This window comes from Protopterus annectens, chromosome 2.part0, assembly GCF_019279795.1.
Source record: "Protopterus annectens isolate FY-2018-M chromosome 2.part0, PAN1.0, whole genome shotgun sequence".
Taxonomy (NCBI): Eukaryota; Metazoa; Chordata; order Ceratodontiformes; family Protopteridae; genus Protopterus; species Protopterus annectens.
Genome location: NC_056728.1, coordinates 1,180,969,165 through 1,180,988,363, shown reverse-complemented (window position 1 = coordinate 1,180,988,363; position 19,199 = coordinate 1,180,969,165). Strand labels below are relative to the sequence as shown.

Genomic DNA, 19,199 nt, shown 5'->3' with positions numbered 1-19,199 from the left:
TTAACAAACATTATACTTCACATGTATTGTTATATATCATATAACCTAAGCAACATTACAAAAATTATTCAGTCCCTGCCCTTTTTTAACAAAAAATATTTTTATTAAATTATCCCTTACTACATAAGCAATCATACCTTTATATAAATGAAAACAAACCACAATGACACAATCCTAGTTGCAAACATTTTATATCACAAACCATACTGACATACTCCCAGTTGCAAACATTATCCATCACTTATAATCTAACCCAATCATTTTCAGTCAAACATTACATAGCTGATTTAAGCTCTACCTTCTTTTAAACCTCATTCCTCCCCTGTATGTCTCCCAAAATGCAACACAATCTAGACGATGTAGGATTTTTGCTTGGAAATGCTTATATAGATATGTTTATACCCCAAGTAGACGCCAAAGACTTTTTCCTCAGGTACTTGGGAACACATTTTCTGGAAGTGTAGTGGGTTAGTGGTTGTTAAGGATTCACTGCAGGATGCACTGTTGGAGATGCTGCGCGGGTGGATTATTGTGATGCAGGATGCACTGTTGGAGATGCTGCGCGGGTGGATTATTGTGATGCAGGATGCACTGTTGGAGATGCTGCGCGGGTGGATTATTGTGATGAGGGAAATGATTTTTCTGCGCTATGATACAGAATTGGCGTTGCTGTGTCTAATTATGGTGGTTGTCAAAAAAGTAATTACTATAAAATGGAAATCAACATCTAAACCAGTGTATTAGAAGTAGTGAATATAGTAACAGAGATAAAACATTCTTCACCAATTTTTGAGTTTTAGCTTCAAAGAAATACTTTAATGAGTTCTCCCTTTGTTTTTTTTTTTTTGTTGCCTGCTCTTTTAATACAATCTTTGATGTGGCTATTTTTCCCTGCATGTACTATTCAAATAATGTACCGATTGTCCAGGTCCCCTTCAATAAATACATCACACCGAATGACATTTGACGACCTTTATTAAACTTCCATAACATAGCTTTGGTCACCAAAATGAATTACAATTGGACATGGTATAGTTGGTTCTAAACAGAGCATAAACATCCTCGTAATGTTAATCAGGGCAGCTTACCTACTCATCCTGCCCAGTAAGCAGCATCCATGCATTTGCTTGCTTACTTTACTTATGAAGCAGCATCCCAGACACACTTCATATCCCATTCATTGAATTGCCCATCCAACCAAATAATTCAGGATGGCATGATCTTACTCATATGAAGCAGCATCCCATCTCACTTCATATACCATTCACTGAATTACCTTCCAAAGAAATAAGCAGCATCCTTACCTCCACTTGCTTACCTATCCAGCAAGCTTCCTCCAGCTGCTCATTTCACTTTCCACCAATTCCTTGAAATGAACATCCAGACACCACAGGGGGAAGAGAAGAGGCCAAGCCTGCCCCTCTTCTCTGTCTACCTCAACTGATAATATGACCACAATCCCCACCAAACCACCCACAAAAAAGGAGGGAGTGTGGATGGGTAGCAAGTTCACGCCAACATGTGATTACTTGTCCAGCAACACTTGTCTAAACCCCTTAAGCTCCTTCCCACCCTTACCTCATTTCCTCCCAGTCATTCTTCCCTCCATTTAACTCTTTCATCTCCCCAGCCCACCTAACTCCCACTACTATCAATCTAACCCCACTTGACCCCAGCCCACCTAAGATGTCCCTGGACAACTTCGTTTGTTGCCAAACTTCATTTGTGTGCTCATGAATGGAAAAGGGAAAAATAGACAAACAGAAAACAAACAAACAAGAAAGAAGATGAAGAACACAACACAGAAGTAAGCTGTCTGGGATTATCTAGTTCTTAAGAAAAAAAATGAAAGTTTTCTATGACTCCCTGATGGGGAAGAAAATATTTTGTTAAAGTTAGCAAATATTTTTAATAGCAATATATAGTAATTGATCCACTTTATATTTTATCATTTGTAAATTTGCTAGAAAAATGCTTCTTTGAATTACTATGCTCATTAAAAAGCCAATTATTTGTACTTTCTGTCAATATTCTACCATTTATTCAGGCTGTATCATGTTTTATTAATTTAAATACGGGAAACATGCAAAATGTATCTTGTGTTTATACTATGCCCATAAAAGTTGATTTACCTGTCTTTGGCTGATATGTACCTCATCCTCTTGTATGCTATTATTATGTCTTTGAAGGTTTGATATCGGACATCTTAGCTAGTCAATAGTCAATAGCTAAGCAGGAGTTTATCATCAATAGTAAAGCTTTCCAGCTGTCTGAAGAGCATACTCCTTTCCATTCTACACAACTGAATCACCCTATAAGAATAGCTGTTTCTGATCTTATATAGCTGAATATATGGTCACGTGGAAAAGGCATCTCTTAACAAAGTTTTGCATTTGATATCTTATAGTTTATGTTCAGGGTCTTATTCGCTTGGAGTCTGTCAGAGAATGAGTACCAAAATATTCCTTTAAATTTAGCTATTATGAAAGGTGTCAATCCCTTCAAATCAATGTCTTTTATTTATAATATTAAATATGAACCTTAAAGCATACCTCTGCACATCTGGCAGTATGAAACTGAACTGCAATGGAGTGCTATGAGAAAGTCCAAACAATTCTGACAGAGCATCTCCTCCATATAACTTTCCCCACAGTCTCCCAATTCGATAAATAAAGTGTGTGTCTGGATGGAGGAGTTCATTTGAAAAAAAAAAGTATAAAGTAAAATGTTAATATCACTTATCCCACTATCTTCTCATAATATATCTTGTGCCAGTGGTAGTGAATCAGAGATCTGTGATCACTTATTTTCATACATGGAATGAAGTATTGTCCAGTGATTCACTTTTTTTGGGTAGGCTTACTGATTTTGATATAGTTCCAGCTGTTTTTGATCCACTTTACTACATTTGTTCAAGGATTTCTCTGTTAATAACCACATTCAATACCCAGTTCTTTCCCATCCTTGTAGTTAGGGGAAGCAGAAAATAGACGGAAGCATGATAAGGGATGTTGATGAACAGCAGGTATGTTTACATAATCATCTTGTAACCTCATCTCTGTTAGTGAGAGAAGATGCAGAATGCATTTTAACCTGCATGTGTTGTACTTATCCAGTGACCATTATGACAAAGGTATGTAGGTACACAACTACTATAGCACAGCTATTTTTATGTGTTAGCAGGTACCTGACTGCTTATTCCTCTCATACAGGCATATTCTTGTATCGGAACTTGACCAGAACATTATCAGAGTAGGGGAGAGTAGGACATCTCTAACTTCTTACGTTTTCAGAAAGGTTAATAAAAGGGTGGGGGTTATATCAAACAAAATGAATGACATCACTCACTGTCATAGACAATGTTGTTTTAACTATTTTGATAAATTCCCAAATATAATGGTGTTTATGAGGCCATGTGTTACAGAATTTTTTTTCAGTTTACAGTTTCAAGTTGCAAGTTTTTAATTTCCTGCATTTATATTTTAGTTATTTAAAGTATGAAATCACACATTCTATCTTTATCTTCATAAGTTGCTTCTTGTTGCTAGTAATAGTTATTCATGATAAAGAATACTTATTTTCAAACAACTCTGCAAATCTTGGCAATTTGGAGTCTAACGTAGTTTGTATAGACAGGTCTTAATTTAACTGAAAGCTGATATTTTAAAAGCAGTAAGAAATCGTACATATTTTCTCTGACATTTATGTCAGAACACCATAGAGCTGTTGGTACTAATTCATTAAGCAGAATGACTGAGAAAGCTATACTATTTAAGTGAGATAATCATTTGTGAGTCTTAGAGAAGACTTGAGAAGGAAAACATTGGGCCGGATGTCAGTAAAACAATTTAAATACATAAAAAGTCTACCCAGATAAATCCAGCTAAAGAAAATCTCTTCAATGCTATTGTAGACTGGGACATTTGCATATTTAAGGAAATGTCATTATCAACAAAAATGATTTCCTGGTACATATATTTTCTGGCTACAAGCAATACCTCATGCTTATTTTAATGGAATACATTAAGTAGTTATGCATGTTTATAAAACACTTTAATTTATCAGTCTTAAGTTTTAATAATGATTTATTAACAGGCATCCTTGGTTAATTGTAAATGCTTACTAGAGAAATTTCTCACAACAAGGACATTTATATAGCAGAAATGATACCTTATAAAATAAAAACAACACAAATAACAATAATCTAGGATGTCCAATAATAAAGTGCAAATTGATAAAAACTGTAAAAAGCATATGCATATCTATGATGCGATAAAATACTTCCCCGCTCTTGCTCTCTTAAGAGAAGCAAGACAGGTTTTGAAATAAACGATGAACCTTTATGAATGTCAGTACTTAGCTGAACTATTTCCTAATTCTCTTGCCACCCACTGGAAGCAGCACTCTATGTCATTAAAGCAAGGAAGCACCGTGGATTAGACTTGTGTTTTTGGCAATCAGCTGACATCCTGTTCTCATAGTCTGTCAGGAACCCAGCATGTTACCTGTTGAAAAGTCAGTGTTAATTAATGGAAAGAAGATGAGTTAATTTGCAAACTGAATTTATTATTATTATTATTATTATTATTATTATATTTTTTTTATTATTATTATTTTAGGAGGCATATATGAATGATATACATGTACTACCAGCATTGTCTTCCAAATTAGCACAGCAATAATAACAGAGAAGATGATGTGCATGTCTTGCTCCATAACATGCTACTAATTTAAGAAATCACAACATGAAAAGTAAATGGCGCCAACATACGATTCCAGTAGCATAGCATGGGTGGTGAAACAATGTTTCTGACAATGCCATTCGTTATGTAGCATTTGTCAGAGAAAGCTATTATTACAAGGATTAGATATCTTAAATAACCTAATTACATAACTCATCTCCTTGCATATAATACATATTTATTTAAATAATATAATACAAATGGATTTGGTACTGTGCGTACAGCAATCAGATGCACATGTATGTAAATCTATGCAATTCAATGCTATATACAGTTATCAGAAATAGTATCGATGCAGTACTATGCTCAGAGAACAAAGTGGATGACAAAACCATTAACTATACCTTCTGTAACTTATGAAATCTACATCAAGAGGTGTTTGTGATTTTTACGTACGTTTAAAATCTGTATATCCCTACCAAGACAAGAGCTTCTTTATTTTTGTTTTTGTCTTCTGAGTTTGTCCAACTGAAATTAGTCAAAATCCCTTTTCAGTGGAGGCCTGGGAAGAAAAGTGGAACATATTATAGACATTTTTAAACAGACATACATGAAAAGACATTGAGTAATATATATTAACAGTTAAACATACATTTGCTTATTAGATTATATCCATATGAAAATAAAGGCAACTTTTTAAGAATAAAAGATGCATTATTAGAGGTTGAACATAATAGAGCATGTGATTACTAGTTAGAATTTCAAAGAAATGGAAGTCAGGCAATGAACTAAGTAGGGAAGAAAATTTTAATATTGTAGTTAAGAGATGGGGTTTGAAACAGGTTCAGAGACAGTTATGTATATATAGCAATCATAAGGTTTATATTAGAGGCATATTTGTGGGGGTGAGCAATGTCACAAAGCACTGTATATATCTGGGAGATGTTAGCAAATCTATTCAATTATTGGTGAAGACTGGTTGTGGGGCATAAGATTCTGAAAGAAGAAAGTGGTTTGAAGGTATGGCAAGCATTTATCTTGGAGCTGTACAAGAGCAGAGCCATGAATTTACTAGGTGAAGTTTTAGTTTTGTTTTAAATGTTCTTGCATACTGAATGGATATCAGTGGTAGTGGGATGTGGTTCCCGAGTTAAACAACATTATTCGAATACAAAAAGTCACCTGCAGTATTATTTGATTTTGATACAGTTATTCATGATTATTCTCTAGAGATCACAATTCTATTGCAGGGGAAGTGTTGTATTGAGTTGTTAATGGCTGAGCAATTCTGTGGCTTATAGAAAAATCTGTATAGTGCAGTTAGCTTAGAGAGAGAGAGAGAGACTGAGAGAGACAGGTGCTGTGGTAGATCTAACCAATTTAATTCTCTAATGGCTAAGTAGTGGTGCATTTTATTGTTATAGTTTACTGCAGATCTATTTTAGTTTAACATTGCTCAAGTGTAGACAGTTATTAGACATGAAGGTTAGTGAAGATATTGGTAGCATAGAAGACAGATGTCAGTAAGAAAGTACAGGCTACATGTCATCTGGCTACGTTAGTGAGATAGATTTTTACTCTGTGTAATGCACCTAGTTTTGATAATTTTTTTAACCATATATGATATGGGTGGTTGAATTTCAACTGGTTAGTTGATGGCGCAGTGGTGCAGCGGTAACATTGTCACCTCACAGCAAGAGGTTCTCTGGTTCAATTCTTGGCCAGGGTGTCTTCTGTGTGGAGTCTGCATGTTCTCCCTGCATTTGTGTGAGTTTTTTCTGGGTGCTCCAGTTTCCTCCCACATTACAAAGACATGTATGGAGCATTTCTTCACAGGGCTCTGCTGAAAAATTGGCTTTGTTCCAAGTCAGACTTTCCCAGTTAATAAATAAATAAAAATGATTTATAATGACAGCCAGTAATTTTGTGTGTTTTACATGTTCTACCATGGGGTTGTTTTTAGTAAATAGAGTTGTTTGGCAGAGATGTGTTTTGTCCTAAAGAACACTAATTTAATTTTTAATGTATAGAAGTAGTTGTGAATTATTTAACCATGTTTCAGTCTTCGAAAGATAGCTGTACATGGTCTTAGAATTTTGAGAGAGAGATTTTGCAGAGCAGATTAGGGCCAAGTCATTAGCGTTTTAAACTAGGGCAGCATTTTAGTAACTCACCCAGACTAAGTTCTTAGATTCGTTGATTCCTGTCAGGCTTGCGGTCTAGTTGTGGTTAAGAAACTTGAGTTCCATAGACCCAGACTGGACCTTTCCATGTACCCATGTATGCATGGCATCTTATATTATATGATCATACTAAATGCTATTTTTTGCATGTATTGACAGTTTATTCTAAATTTGATGGAGATTTTATATATTAGTCAGTCCTGTTTACTACTCTAGCTAATATTAATTTTATTTAATTTGCATTTAATTGAGTTGCTACAAGTTCAGGATTTTCCTAAAGCAGATTGTAGTCACAGTGTTTCAGAGAAGACACGTTCATTATGGCCTGGAATGGAAAGGTCTAGGCCACCTCTCAGTATATGATATGAGAGAAATAACAAGTTCCTTTAGACCTACAGAACACCTAATGTAGTCAATACTTCACATTCAGTTTCAATTTCATGAGTTTGAATTCCATTCCCTCAGTGTAATAGATCAGAGGAATTGGTTACTAATAAACTGTAATTCTGCTGAATTTGTGATATGGATTTCAGCTAATTATTATTGTTTTTTTTTCTTCAACTAGGAGTAGATTATAGGTACCCCTGACTAGTGTACTGATGTCTCTGTGAGGGTAAGGACAAATGTACCAAACTTGTCGCAATCTAGGCACTCCAGTGATATAATGGGATAAATCCCTATCACCCAGGCAACCCAGGTTTGACTAGCAGTTTAGGTGACTGACAGTGTGCCAGGGAGTATCGGGTGTCATCATCCCCTATAGGGGATGGCATTGACATGGGTGTATCTTGTGAAGCTCCCTGGTACAGGCTGAAGATGTCATATGGTTGGAGGTTTGTTCCAAAGAAGAGGTGGAGGTGGGGTGGACATGGCTGAGATGCTGTGCAGGCAGTTTCACATGCCTCAGTTTCCCCAACTGCACTCCTACTTCTCGAATATGGGAGGTGATAAAGCAGCAGACAGTATCCATTTTAAATCTGCACACAAATATATATATATATATATATATATATATATATATATATATATATATATATATTCTGTGACTGGCATTATTTAGTATCATTATACTCGCAGTTAGATTTGTCACCTCACAGTAAGACGCTGTTTGGTTCGATTCTCAGCTAGAGCGTCTTCTGCATGAAGACATGCGTGAATGGGTGTACCTTCATTGAAGGTTGTGCATCAGGCCTGGCAAGCCAGTACGTAACAATCAACTGCCAATTATTAGCGGACCAGAGTTCCGCTGTGGTGACCCCTAACTGGGAAAAGCCGAAAGACACATACAGACTCCAATTAGCTTGATCAAAGTTGCCGTGCAGATGTGATTTTGCTTTTCAGTCTCTCCTTACTTTCCCTATAGTGTACCGTGAGTCAGTTCTGTAAAATGAAATTCAGGCCCCTGGACAGCAAACCCACTTGGTGCCCACTCCTAAACAAGTGAAATTTAACAATAAAGTGTGATAGCTTACAAGCTGTCAGTTAAACAATTACACATTTGATTGTTATTAGAATGCTTATAAATAATCTGTTCTATTTTTTAAAGGAAGTTTGCCTTTAAAAGAAAGTATAGTTTGAAAGACTCTTTACAAACGGTGTAATTGCTGGTGATTTTTTGATAGCTCAAAAAGAAACAAAACTGTCAAATGTTCAGTGCCTCCTACAAGCTGATGTCTGAGTTATACCCTTGTGACCCCATCCCTGCCACCGCACTGACTGAGTGACATGACACGATGCTTAGACTTCATTATATAATCTGCTTTGTCTCTGCATGAATTTGTGCTGGCAGAGCAATGAATCTGTTACTTCTTGGACTGCTTCTGGCATCAGCAGCATTAGTTATTGTTATTTCACTGGCTTACAGCATCTGTGTTAACTTGAACCTGTTAAAATGCCTTTATGGTACAGTCAAACCTTCTACCAGATGGAGTAGCTAAAACAGGCTTGTAGATATGAAAAGCACCAGAATAATCCCGAACACTCGACTAAATAAAACCAACAGAATGTTGCTTGTGGATCCCAAGAAAAAGTTCACTGTGAATTCCGATCCAACACTTTAATAGTTAAAATATTCAACAGCTAAAAACAGCCAAAGAAATACTGTAGGTTAAGCGCTTTCATCTAACTTGTAGACTTCTTCAGAACAACTATTAATAAAATCCCTCTTGCTTATATACTAGTTCCAATCAAACATTTTTCAAGTAATTAAACAATTAAATGATGTTATACTATTTAAAGTGCCAGTGCTCTCTGTATCAAGTGATGCCATACTAAAATAGTAACTAATTTCATATACAACTCATTCCACACCATAATTAAAAAATCATATTAAAATAAAAAATATTTAATGATACATTAAAAATACATTAAAAATTAATTTGATGTTTCATGTGTCCAAATATACCATGAAATATTCTATTACCTATTATTTTCCAATATGGGCTTTATAGAAATTGAATCATTCAACCCAGGATGAACAGAAGCATTTAATTTAATCTGCCATCTGGTCTCTTTTTCTCCTAATAAGTGTTTAACACTCCCCCCTCTAGGATTCACTTTTACACATTCAAGTATACCAAAGTTAAAAATACTACATTTACTATTCCCCTCAAGATGCCTCCATAATGCATTATTAGTGTCCTGCTTCTTGATTTTGTAACAGTGCTCATATATTCTGTTTCGAAAACATCTGTCCGTCTTTCCCACATAAAAACATGGACAGTTGCTACACTTCGCCATATAAACCACATGCCGAGTCCTACAATTCCCTTTCTGGAACCATACAGTAGTGTTATTAATATCGTCCAAGGTTACAGACGGACTTTTAATGATTAAATGACATTGATTACAGTTCCCACATTTTGTGATACCTGTCCCTTTCATTACATTTTGATCCACAGTTTTCCTTTCCAATTCAGTTTTGAGATTAATTCCTGTTTTAGAAACAATTTGTGGTTTATTTCCCACTAATCTGAACACATCATTATCTGTTTTAAGTATATTCCAATTTCTAGTTATAATTTTAGTTATGTCCTGCGTCTCAGGGGCATATTGCAAAATGCATGCTTTCATATATCCATCAAAATCATTTGCTTTCTTGATTTTACTATCTCTCACTGTATCCACATTACTATTTCCTAATATAGGTTTGTATTTTCTTCCCCATTGGTGCATTACATATTTTTTGATGTCTTGTATCAGGACGACAGGATACCCTCTAGATTTAAACATATTTCCTATATAATCTAATTCATTTGCTAAATCTATATAGTAAGAGGTCGTCCTGGCTGCTCGTACATATTGCCCTTTAAGAATACTTCTTTTTTGACTAATAGGGTGACAACTAGTATATTCTAGATAGGTGTTACTAAAAGTACTTTTTCTATAAATTTTTGATTTGAACCTTCCTTTATCTATAATTATATGGGTGTCTAAGTATGGTATTGATTTTTTATCAATGTTATAAGTAAACCTCAGATAGTCACATCTAGTATTCAAATAGTCTATAAAATCCTTGAACTTGTCCATACTTGCATGCCACAACATAAATATATCATCCAAAAACCTCAGGTAACACGAAATATTATTCTTCCATTCTGTGGAAAGAATGTATTCCATCTCCCAATCTATCAGAAACATGTTGGCAAAGATGGGGGCACATGCTGCCCCCATCGCAACTCCTTTATTTTGCCGATAATATTCCCCTTCGAATAAAATATAGTTGTGGTTCAACACAATTTCCATAAATTCCAAGATTAAAGAAACGTTTTCCCATGTTACATCTCCATATTTTACTATACTATTGTTGAACCTACACAACCCTTCCTCCTGAGGTATACTGGAAAAAAGATCAACTATATCAATAGTTACAAGATAAGTTTCTGTAGTGATAGTTTCTGTATTGTCTCCCTAAAAATTCCCAGGAATCAATTAACAAATGTGCTGATTTTTTTATATAGGTTTTAACCAACTGTCAATAACCTTCCCAAAAGGGAAGGTTTTAGATTTACTACCTGAGAATATTGGCCGAAAAGGGGGATCGTTGGGGTTTTTGTGTACTTTGGGTATCCCTACTATGGTACCAATGACAGGATGCTCCACTTTCAAAAAATTATACATATCACTATCGATCCTATCATCCAATAACATTTCTTCCAAACATAAATCAATTTTATGGTAAGCAATATTAACTTCATTAATGGAAGATATGTCATAATTCCCAGAGTTTAATAATATCTCATGAATTTTGTTGATATATTCACCCCTGTCATATAGTACCACTCCACCCCCCCTTATCGGGTTTCATAATCCTTAAATTGTTATTTTCTTGTATCTCTTTCATTAATTTATATTCATTATATTCAAGATTCCTTTTTCTATTGGGGTTCTTCCTCACATATTCATAGATCCCGTCAACAACGACCTTTTCATATACAGCTAGTGCTGGATTTAAGGGAGGTACAAAAGTACTTTTCTTCTTAAAGTCACTCCTATTTACTTGTCTTGTTCCTTTGAAAAATATGGCAAGGTTTAACTTCCTTAAATATTTTTTTTTTAAATATTTTTTGAAATCTATTATAAAGTAAATGATTTAGATGGATATATGAAAGCATGCATTTTGCAATATGCCCCTGAGACGCAGGACATAACTAAAATTATAACTATAAATTGGAATATACTTAAAACAGATAATGATGTGTTCAAATTAGTGGGAAATAAACCACAATTTGTTTCTAAAACAGGAATTAATCTTAAAACTGAATTGGAAAGGAAAACTGTGAATCAAAATGTAATGAAAGGGACAGGTACCACAAAATGTGGGAACTGTAATCAATGTCATTTAATCATTAAAAGTCTGTCTGTAACCTTGGAAGATATTAATAATACTACTGTATGGTTCCAGAAAGGGAATTGTAGGACCCGGCATGTGGTTTACATGGCGAAGTGTAGCAACTGTCCATGTTTTTATGTGGGAAAGACGGACAGATGTTTTCGAAACAGAATATATGAGCACTGTTACAAAATCAAGAAGCAGGACACTAATAATGCATTATGGAGGCATCTTGAGGGGAATAGTAAATGTAGTATTTTTAACTTTGGTATACTTGAATGTGTAAAAGTGAATCCTAGAGGGGGGGAGTGTTAAACACTTATAAGGAGAAAAAGAGACCAGATGGCAGATTAAATTAAATGCTTCTGTTCATCCTGGGTTGAATGATTCACTTTCTATAAAACCCATATTGGAAAATAATAGGTAATAGAATATTTCATGGTATATTTGGACACATGAAACATCAAATTAATTTTTAATGTATTTTTAATGTATCATTAAATATTTTTTATTTTAATATGATTTTTTAATTATGGTGTGGAATGAGTTGTATATGAAATTAGTTACTATTTTAGTATGGCATCACTTGATACAGAGAGCACTGGCACTTTAAATAGTATAACATCATTTAATTGTTTAATTACTTGAAAAATGTTTGATTGGAACTAGTATATAAGCAAGAGGGATTTTATTAATAGTTGTTCTGAAGAAGTCTACAAGTTAGATGAAAGCGCTTAACCTACAGTATTTCTTTGGCTGTTTTTAGCTGTTGAATATTTTAACTATTAAAGTGTTGGATCGGAATTCACAGTGCACAATGAACTTTTTCTTAGGATCCACGAGCAACATTCTGTAGGCTTGTAGATATACCACCTAATTGCAAATCCTCATAATTTCCCTCATAACTACTAGCAATATACGAATTGCATATCCTTTGCCAGTCTGACTAACTGGGAAATATGCAGCTAAGAGATCACACTTCACAAACCTATCCTGTCAGCATTAAAGTCCCTAATCACTGCCTAAACCTAAAACTCCAACCCCACTTCCTAAACCTAAATTCTGCTATTACTCTTTAATCAGAATACTCCCTTCCTGCTCCCTATTCCTAAAACTGCAACCCCCAGCCTAAACCCAAAATCCCCTTCCCGCTCCCTTAGCATATCTGCTTGCCCGAACTCATATTTGAGTATGAGCATGAGCAGTGCACCCTCCTCATTGCTGCAAGCAGCACACAACCTGAATTCCAAGAAGCGCGAGTCCCTAGCTTCAAAACAGTGGGTGTTGAGTGCTTGGGAATCCAAAATTTATAGTAGAACACAAAACAAAGCACCACTTGTGTTAATGAGTTCTTTGAAAAAGAGGCTTATGTAGCCTTGTGCTTCATGTTTTCTATCATTTAACTTTTTTCCTCCCATTTTGAACCTTCTTTGTCCCACTGATTATGATTCCTGCTGACAACAGTTAACCTTGCACTTTCAGTTCCCATCTCTCTGAAGCTTGAGGAGGCTGAAAGAAACAGTCTGTGGCTGAACTCCCATTTAGACATATCCTTTAATGGAATATTCTTTATGCTGCCAGCATGTCTGAAGATTTAATAACCTATCAGTGCTTTTAGTATTTAGACCAGTTTTAAAACATTTCATTAAAACCTTACAAAGAAATTGGCAGTCATGTTCCTCATATTATGATTGCTTAGAACGTTATTTTTATATTTTCATTAACCTGTTTATTTCAAGTATTTCTTCCAATATTCAATTTTAAAACATTACTTTCCTTTTTCAAAATGGAAAAAAAGAGGCACAGTTACAGTATTTATTGAAGGGATATAATTCTTCTGGTGTCAGGATGATCAGAATAATTTTCAACTTTCCTATATGATTAGAATAATTTTCAACTTTCCTATAACAATACCTTGACTCTTGCTTTTAAGGGAATAGATTGGCTTAGCTGCTAAACTTGAGTCAGCAGATGTCTTACTGCACATGTAAAAATGGTTCTGTTAATAATTGAGTGGGGCTCACTTCGAAAAATGTTGACACTTTCTTCTTTGCAGTGAACATTGTCCAGTTATGCCATAAGACCTATTTGATTTGGTGCTGTTATTACTATAAACAGTTTTGTTTGTTTATTAGGGGTTGCCACAGCGGAACTCTGGTCTGCTAATGATTGGCAGTTGATTTTTATGGTGACAAGTTGCCAGCCCGTCCTTCAGCAAAGGCACCCCCATTCACACATGTCTTTCGGAGGCCACTTGACCACGGGGTGGACATGCAGACTCCACACAGAAGGCACTCCAGCCAAGAAATCAAACAGGAGAACCACTTGCTGTGAGGCAACAATGTTACCGCTGTACCACCATATTACTATAAACAGTACAAACCATTTTTAATCCACCATTTGGATTCTGTTTTATTGTCTTTACCTTTGTTACTTAAATTATATGGCTGTCTTTGGTATGAGAATCAAGCAAGCATAGATTAATAGTTTACAATTTTAGATAAAATTGTCTGCGTAGTCCAGCTGCTGTTGTAAATATTTATAACTCTAGCATCTTTAATTTAATCTGTCCAGTTTCTTGCTTTTTAAAATGTTAATCTTGTCTAGTTTGCCAATTTTACCCTTTTATGTGAAATAGCTGTTTATATACATATATGCAAAGGATTAATAATTATGCCTGCATTATATTTATCTGAGTGCATGTTTTATATATTACAAAAGAATATACAAAAGCTAGTGTGACTGAATCTAATCACAGTGTTTTTATCCTTCTTGGATTTTCACGTCAGTCTCCTCTTGGCATCGTAAGTTGTTGAATCTCCTTGGTTTCTGTCTTTTTCATTTTGTGAGATGTGGCATCTACTAGTCAGTGTTCTGTACAGGTGTACTGAAGAATGACCCTCTTTTTCTTTTGAAATGACTGATGAACTGTTTGCAGGCATTAATCCTCATTGTATAAGGTAGTACAGAATCTGACAGATGCTGCCAAAATATAACTCATGTGCACCCCAGAGGAAAAGAAATTTCAAATACTAAATCATTTTCCTTGCCACTAGCTTTCTGTCAGACGCAACATGTACGAACACATAAATCTGCTGTGGTATAGAATGGCTGCACATTTCAAGGTGACTATGAATGCTTTTTATTGGTATCTTGTCACCGTACACTCATATTTTGTGTATCTATGCACATGCAGACACACAGACAAATGCACCCAGACACACATGCATTAACACACATACATATAAAATGCCTTTAACCTCAGCACAATATTTGGAAGATTTGGTAACTGTCAAAGTAAAAAAATGTTTTCAAAAACATTAAAATGCAAATTTATATCAGCATTTGTAATCTGGTGATCTTGCTGTCTTAGCTAGCAAAGCAGTAATATTACAGTGTGAATTGCAAGCAACATTGGGGCTATGCAAACTATTAAGCTGGAATGGCAAAACTTTTACCACAGTTTTAGTTCTGTTGCACTTGCTACCTTCATTGTGAACATAAGATCACTTCCTGTGATATACCTCTGCATCCCCTAGTCCTGAAGGCATTCATAAAGACAACTGGAAATGCTGATGTCACTGAGCTTGACCGAGTGACTGAGTAGACCTACACCAAAGGAACTATGCATTAAATGTTGTTGTCTTAATAAAACTAATTATTTCTGATCAAGAAATAGTATGTTGTTATTATCAGAACCCTGAAATGCAAAAGCATAGACCTCAGATTCAATAGTGCAGATGAACAACACCAAACACTGTGAATGACTTAAGTATGTATGCATGCAGGTAATTGCATTTTTCTGGTAATTATGCCAAAGTGTAGCAAGAATTTTGCTGTATCTGGTCTTTTTGTTGCCATGTTATGAAAATAACTTTTTGTTTTGAAATCCAAAATGACAACTGGAACAAGAAATAGCAAGTGTGTTTGCAAAGTATACAGGTGACTGGTGATGTTCTAATAATGATAAACAAAAAAATGCAAACTAGACCCTTACAGACAATGATGCAGAGGGGAAAATGAAACTGAAGCCATACATTTGAGATACAGGAAGTTCAAAATCCAAAAGACAAATGAAGAATGTTTACAGAAAGACCCTGGCAAAATAAAAAAAATGTATTTAAATATAAGTCATTCTTTCTCAAGGAATCACTGAAGATAATTGATATTTCCTCTTGTTTGCTTTTCATAGCTGTGGAAAATCCAACTAGACAGAACTCATCTTTAGCAGACATTCAGGGAAAAGAAGCTTCATAGTGAAACTCAAGGTGATAATACAGAATTAAAAGTTTGTGGAAGAGAATGGGATATTGAAGAAATATAGAATTGCCCAGATTTGCAAATAATAAAAGTATACAGGCAAGCAGGGTCAAAAATGCAGACACAAAGATCTTTACTTTTGTTGACTTAAAACCCCCTCTTCAGCCTTTTTTTTTTATTCTGTACTATCCCATTCCCTATATATCCTCTAACTGTATCCATATCAACTCATTTTCATATAGTTCCTGAAAAATAGCATACGTACATAAGTTGCTTCCCACTGAATATCAGCAGAATACTACTGCAGCAGTGGTTTTAATTTCCTGTGCATATTTCTAAACTGGGTGACTGTGCATTCATTCCAACAATGTATATCTAATAATAGTTTTGAGTGATTACATTTTTAATTCCTGAATGTTGCACATAAAAAGTTACCAGTAACTTCAACATACTTATTTTTTTTGTGTGTGTGTGTGTAGGGGGGGGGGGGCTTTATTTTATCCTCCGCATCATTCTGTGGCTCTCTTCTCAATGCAGATAAATCAGCCTCTGCAAGTACGGCAACTGCACGGCTCCAAAAGACCTTATAGCAGTAAAAAATGTGAGCCAGCAGACTTTAGCATAAATTGCTATATTTATTAGCTCAAAAGCATAAAAAGGAGACAAAACAAACCGGTTTCGGCTGTAAAAATACAAAGCCTTCTTCAGTGGAGTAGAGACATATTCACTTCATCGCCCTTATATAGTTTACCAATGGATGAAGCTTACAACTTGAATAATTAATTATTCAGTTAAGCAAATCACTTAAAGATATTCATTATGACCTGGTGAAAACAGTGCTCCCAGTTTGATAATCCATTTTTTCTCCTTATTTAATATTTGACGCCAACCTGATTTATTGGTTCTCTGTCCAATGATTCTGTCAATCACAGTAAAAATAAAAGATGCATTTTTATGTACCACAGTATGTTTATATAGGGCATTTATAAGCTTCTTGTGCTTGATGTCACTGAGATGTTCAGATATTCTGAATTTTAAAGGCCTGGATGTTTGTCCCACATAAAACGCAGAGCAGCTACAGGTAGCTAAATATATCACCCAGTCAGTCTAACAGTCAGCAAAAAAGAAAATGTCAAATACTTGCCCAGTGTTTTTGCTGCTGAACTGGCATGTCTTCATCACCCTTCTGCAGTGAGCACAATGGCCACATGGAAAACAACCCTTGAGTTGGTACCCCACCAAAGTGGTTTGTATAGGGTCACCTTTATTTCTCAAACTATGTTTATAATGATTTAGGAATGAACCCAAATTTCTGCCCCTTCTGAAGGAAAGTTAACATTTATCATCCAGGAATTCACATAATTTGTGGTCGGCTAAAAGTATATTCCAATGTCTGCGGACATTGTTGAGTAGGACATCAGTATCAGCCATACATAGCGACTAGCCTAATGGTTGAATTCTTGTTCTTAGTCTTATCCCTATACGTTAAGAGACCTTGCCTATTACGATTAGCCACCCAATGTCTGGTCTGAAAGATATTTCCTGTTTTGTATCCTCTATTCCTGAATCTGGTAGTAAGGTCTTCTTGATATACCTTATAAGTAGCATAATTCGAGCATATACGTTTCATTCACAAAAATTGTGATTTTGGGATGTTTCTGGATATATGTGAAGGATGAAAGCTGGTAGCATGGAGAAGTGAATTATATTGGGGGTATTTAAGATATACTTAAGATGTAAGAATATGGTCATCATTCCTACTTACTATGACATCTAAAAAGGTGATCTTATTAGTGTCATAAGTAACGGTAAATTGAATACCACATCTGTTGCCATTTAGATATTCAACAAACAACATAAGGTATTCCGGGTCTGATTTCCATACTAACCAGCAGTCATCCAAGTATCTTCTCCAAATGTCGATCTCATCCAGGTAGATGTTGTGTGAGTTATCATAGATGAGCTGTTCCTCAATGTGGGCCATAAATAAATCAGCATATATGGGAGCAAATGAAGCTCCCATGGCAGTGCCTTGTATTTGTAGGTAGCATTCATTTTGGTAGTAAAATACATTTTCCATAAGAACGTGTTCAGCCAGGCAAAGTAAAAAGGTGTTAAAATCCAGTTGATACAGCTCTGATTTTTATAACCAGTATTCCAATATTTCAAGCCCCGCACAGTGAGGAATGTTGGTATACAATGAAGAAACATCCAGGGTGCAAAGTAACCACCCAGGCTCAAGCTGCATGTCTGAGATAATTTTAAGGAATTCTGTTGTGTCTTGAATGTGGGCCCTAACCCATTTTAGAAGTGGTTTTAGATACTGTGTCAAGAACTGGGATAATGGTTCCATGAGTGAACCCCTACCTGAAACTATGGGTCTGCCAGGTGGATTCTCCAGATTCTTGTGTATTTTTTGGTAAAAAATATATGTATGGGCAAGATGGGCTGGACATGGTCAAGTGGAGTAGTGTGTTGTCCGTGATAATTCCCTCATTTTTAGCTGATGTTAGAAACTGGTCTATTTGTTTCTTGAAGCGAGGAGTTGGGTCCAATGTCATATGACTATAATGATGATTATCAGCTACCTTTCTCATAGCTTCCATGTTATATTGGGTCCAATCCTGTACCACCACTGCACCACCCTTATCTGCAGACAATATTGCCAAATCATGGTTAATTTCAAGTTCATGCATTGCATCCATTTCGATCTTTGATAGACTGATTTGGAACGGAATTCCCTAAATCTGAAATGCAGGTCTTTAAGAATGCAATTCTGAAACATTAACACATTGTGATGCATTGGTGGCATAAAATTAGATTTCTGGTATTTGAAACCACCCTGCAATTCAGGATTAGTTGCTGTTTGGAAAAATAATCTGAGGTTAAGCAGTCTACAAAATGCAGTTATATCTTGTGCAAATTTATCTTCAGACACATAAAAGCCAGGTATAAAATTAAGACCTTTATTAAGATTTTTTGTTTGGGTGGGTGACAAAGGAGTGGATGATATATTCAATGCATTATTCTCTACTATTTCTGTATCATCAGTTTCAACAATCCTTCCATGTTGTCCACTTTTTTATGTTTCCTGACCCCCTTTGCCTACTCCTAAAGGGATAGAGGTCTTACTTCATTTTGAGGCTGGAGATTCTGGGGCATGTTGTGCATCAGGCTCAAAACCTGACAAGGATTCCTCCCCAGAAGTATCATAACTGGACGAGGCACGCTTTTTTGAGGATG

The 19,199-nt window shown here is 35.5% G+C and overlaps 1 protein-coding gene across 1 annotated transcript in view; it reads left to right on the top strand.

The window, feature by feature from the left end:
- Window positions 1–19,199, top strand: part of GRID2 (glutamate ionotropic receptor delta type subunit 2) — a 4,699,489-nt gene that overhangs the window by 542,479 nt on the left and 4,137,811 nt on the right. The gene's annotated exons all lie outside the window — the stretch shown is intronic.